The following is a 5,012-nucleotide window of genomic DNA, read 5'->3' on the forward strand; positions in this document are numbered from 1 at the left end:
AAAGAATGTTTTGAAAATGATGGTAGCAGTAATTTTTACAGTTATGCTTCATCTAATTGAATTATGGATTGTTATGTCTGTAAGAGCTCCCAATAAAATGATGAAAAAATAGTAATAAATAAAAAGTACAAACACCACATACAAAAAAGGGAAAAGAAAAGAAATGGCATAATGTGCAATTTCAATTGATGGCACTCAGGGAGCACCTACCCTTTCTTTCATGGAATGGTAAGTCAGGGTGCCCTAGTTCTCTGGGATGAAAGACCAACGGGAATACTTTGGCGTTGCTTTAGAAAGCCTTGCCTGCCTGTGGTGCCTGGAAGAAGATTCTCTTTGAACTCTTGCGGCTGTTTTGGTAATGAGACCTTCCTGTTGCCTAGCTGCCAATGTCTCCTAGTGTGCTGTGGTGGGGACCTGGGCGTAGGCTCCACAGCGGCCTTTAGGGATGGCCTATCTGGGCTTTTAAGCCTCCCATCAACACCAGCTTTGAGCTCATGTAATGAGTCCTTCCTCTTATGTTGCTACTGAGGTCACCAGGAGTGAGACAAGAATTTACCAGCCAAACCTATGAGGCAGCGGGATAAATTGCCCTCTGCTGGGACAAAGGCCCCCTTTGTTACATTGACCCTTTTCAGGAAGCATCCAAGGAACCCAAGCAAGAGTGCCAGAAGTGTCTGGTCCAGAAAGCTCCAGCACCCAGGTGTCCACCACCATTTCCGCCAACCACTACCTCACTTACTGATTTCATCCTCGTGGTGAAATCAGCCACAGAAAAACTGGGGGAATATATATTTACAATATGAGAGGAAATTTATATATAAATAAATATAAAAATTTGAAATTCTTTCCCCAACTCCTACTTATATACCAATACATTTCTCCTTTTAAAAGATTTTAAAACATTGCTGATGAAACCAAGTCCACTGCCAGTCAATGGGATTGGATAAAATAATAGTCCTTTTTCCTCCTCAAAGGAGGTGTGTATCCTAGTAGCCTCCCAGATCTTTTTCCCCCCTGTTTATTGTAGAAAATACATTGTGTTGCACTTTTAATTCTACAAAACCATATCATGCTGTGAATATCCATTAAAGTTTTACTCAAATATTTTAGAATTTTTTTATTTTGGCACATCAGATTTCCTTCATTCGGGATGAATTGGCATAATGTGCATAACTATTAAATAGTTCATTTATTGATTGATAAGACCGTTAGATTTTTCCAGCTTTTTGCTTTTGTAATTCCTGAACATGAGTTCTTGTGAGAGTTCCTTTATGGCAGTGATTATTCTCAAACTTTGTGGTCTCAGGCACCTCTGACTTCTGAGAGAATATGTTTAAGTAAATTATATCTCTTATTCAGTGTATTAGAACTTCCAATGGAGAAAGTTTAACGTATTTATTTGTTAAACATAACAGTAATAAGGCCATTACATTCTAACATATTTGAAAACAAAGTATTTTTTCCAAGCAAAAATATTGGAAGAGTAAATTGCATTAAATGTTTTTAAAAACTCTTTAATATCTGTTTTAATAAGAGATATCAAAATTTCCTATCTGCTTCTGCATTTGATTTGTTGTGATAAGTTATTTTGGTTGAATTATATCACAGAGATATGTAGTTAGAAAAGTAAGGCGTATTTAGGTCCTTGTCATCTGTTTTATCTTCTACTGTGTGTACTTCCTTTATTATATTTGATAGATTGTCTATGCTCTACAATAGGGCTCTTAAGTTTGTCCCTATTTTCCCATTGATAACTTTCAGAGCTCTGAGATTTACATTTAGTTCTTTGATCCAGTTTGAGTTCATTTTTGTTTCATTCTTTTGCAGGTAAGAGATCCAATTTTGCCAGCAATTTTGACAGTTGAAGAGACTGTCTCTTCCCCATTTAATGTTTTTTTGAACTTTGTTGAAAATCAGTTGTGTGTAGGTGGATTAATTAATTTCTTTTTTTTCTATTCTGTTCCATTGGTATCTGTACCTATTATTGTACCAGTACTAGGCTGTTTTGACTATTGTGAATGTGTAATAGGTTTTGAGATCAGGTAGTGTGTGGCCTTCTACTTTATTCTTCTTAAGGTGTTCTTTGCTTAGCTTGTGTTTCTTCCCTTGCTATATAAAATTAGTACTTTATCCATTTCTTTAAAGAAAGAATTTGGGATTTGATCAGAGTTGCATTGTATTTACATTTCGCTTTGAGTGGTATTGATATTTGCATGAAGTTAAGTTGTCCTTTCCATGAGGATAGCATATTCTTCCATTTATGTATGTTTTTGGTTTCTTGTAATAGTGTTCTGTAGTTTTCTTTGAAACGATCTTTTGTTTTTATGGTTAGTTTTATGCATAAGTATTTCATATTTTGTGTGGCTATTGTAATGGTATTGCTTTCTTCATTTCTTTTTCACTAGTATACAGGAATCCTATTGATTTTTGTGTTGTCAAATCCTATATCTTGCCATGTTGCCAAATCTTTAGATTGTTTCCAACAATCTTTTTGTCGAGTCTTTGAGGTTTTCTACGTATGAAATAATATTATCTGAAAATAGTGAGAGTTTAACTTCTTTGTCAATTTATATTCCTTTGATTTATTTTTGTTGCATAATGGTTCTGGCTAACACTTCCAGTACATTGTTGAATAAGAGTGGTGATAGGGTGTATTCTTGTTTAGTTCCTGTTCACAGGGGAAATGCTATCTGTTTTTCCCAGTTGGTTTTTCATATATAAACTTTGTTGTGTTGAAAAATTTCCCTTCTATTCCTATTTTGTTGACTATTTTTATCAGGAATGAATATTGGATATTGCCAAATGCCTTTTCTACATGATTGATATGATCATATGGTTCTTACCTTGTTTTGTTTATGTGGTGGATTACATTGATTGCTTTTTTTTAATGTTGAACCATCCTATATGAATCCCACTTGATCATGGTATATTATTATTTTATATTATTTTGGGGCTCTTTTGGCTAGTATATTGTTGAGAATTTTTATATCTATGTTCATAAGGGATATTGGTCTATAATTTCTATCCTTGTGGTATCTTTGCCAGGTTTTGGTATCAGGGTTATGCTCGTGTCATGAAATGAGTTTTGGGTTTGCCACAGGATCAATGTCAGCTCCTCTCTGAATATTTGATAGAATTCCCCGGTAAAGCTATCTGATCTTGGACTTTTTTGGTTGACAGTTCTCTAAGGATCTGCTCTTATTTCTTCTTTTGGTATGGGTCTGTTGAGATTTTCTATGTTGGTCTGTGTTAATAAGGTAGATGGTATGTTTCTAAAACTTTCCCCCTTTCATGTAGTTTCCCCCCCCTTTTTACAGTCTTATTGGCACATAATCCACATATCATACAAGTTCAATCATATCAAGAAGAATTATGCAATCATTACTCCAATCAATTTTAGAACATTTTCTTTTCTTTTTTTCATGGTTGAATTACTTTAAAAATGAGCTATGTAATCACAATCAGTTCTAGAGTTCCCTCCCCACTCCTGCATACATAGTTTGCTCCCCCACACCCCTCATATGTTTGAAAACTTGTACAGTCTTTTGTTGTAGTATGTTATTATTATTTCATTTGGGTATGGGGTCACTCTCTTTTGTTAGCTAATTCTCGATATTTATATTTCTCTTTATCTTCCTTTGTTAAGTTTGCCAGTGGTTTGTCAATTTTGTTAATCCTTTTCTAGAACCAACTTCTTGTCTTCATTTTTTAATTGTTTTACTCTTTTCTAATCATTTATTTCTGCTCTACTCTTTATGATTTTCTTTATCCTCATGGTTAAGGGTTTATTTTGTTGCTCTAATTCTAATTGTTGAATATGTTGGGTTAAGGTGATGATTTTGATTTTATCCTTTTCTTTCATGTGTGCATTGATTATTATAAATTGCATTTGCTAATTGCTTTCAGTGTGTCTCAAAGGTTTTGGTATGTTATATTTTCATTCTCATTTTTTCCCAAGGATTGTTTTTTTTCATTCCTTATTTGAGTTATCACCCAATAATTTTGAAGGAGTTTGTTTACTTTCCGTGTATTTGATTTTTGCCTTTATCCTTTCTATTGTTGATAACTAGTTTAATAGAGTTGTGCTTTGAGAAAATGGGGTATAGAATCTCAATGTTTAAAATTAATTGAGTCTTGCTTTGTGTCCTAACCTGTAGTCTATTCTAGAGAAGCTTCATGTGCACTGGAAAATAATGTATATTGTACTGTTATTGGGTAGAGTGTTCTGTGTATGTCTAGGAAGTTGAGTTGGTTGGTTGTAATGTTTAGTTTTTCTGTCTTTACTGGGTTTTTTTTTTTGCCCCTGATCTGTCTTTTCTTGAGAGTGGTGTATTGATGTCTCCTACTATTATTGCCATATTTTCTACTCTCTTCAACTCAGTTTGATTCATATATTTCAAAGATTGTTCATTGGAGTATACATGTTTAATATGGTTCTTATTCAATTATTCCATTAGACATAACGTACTGATCTTTATCCCTTGTGACATTTTTTTGCCATGATGTCTATTTTATCAGAGGTTAATATTGCCACTTTTGTTTTTTCTTGTTGTTATTGACATTAGCTTGGTAAATTTTTCTTCATCCTTTGATTTTTAGTCTATTTTTTGTTTTTATGTCTAAGACTTATCTCTTGTAGGCAGCATATTGATGGGTCTTATTTTATAATCCAGTATGCTGCTCTCTGAATTTTGATTGAAGCAGTTAATCCATTGACTTCCATTGTCATTATTGATATGTGTGTTTGTTGCTGATATTTTGGTGTGAGTCTTTTGTTTTTGTATGCTTATTGGTTTCTTTGTTCTTCCTCTACTTCTGTGTTGTTTGAGTACTGTTTTCATTGTATTGATTTCTGCCTGGTGGTATCCTGTATGTTGCTCTTAAGTTTAACTCCTGATGTTGTTGATTATCTGTCCAAAATGTTCTTTTTTTTTTTCTTTTCTTTTTTTAACATTTTATTAGGGGCTCATACAACTGTTATCCCAATCCATACACACATCAATTGTGTAAAG

Source organism: Echinops telfairi, unplaced genomic scaffold, assembly GCF_000313985.2.
Source record: "Echinops telfairi isolate 266 unplaced genomic scaffold, ASM31398v2 ScPeMD7_7415;HRSCAF=8453, whole genome shotgun sequence".
NCBI classification, from domain to species: domain Eukaryota; kingdom Metazoa; phylum Chordata; class Mammalia; order Afrosoricida; family Tenrecidae; genus Echinops; species Echinops telfairi.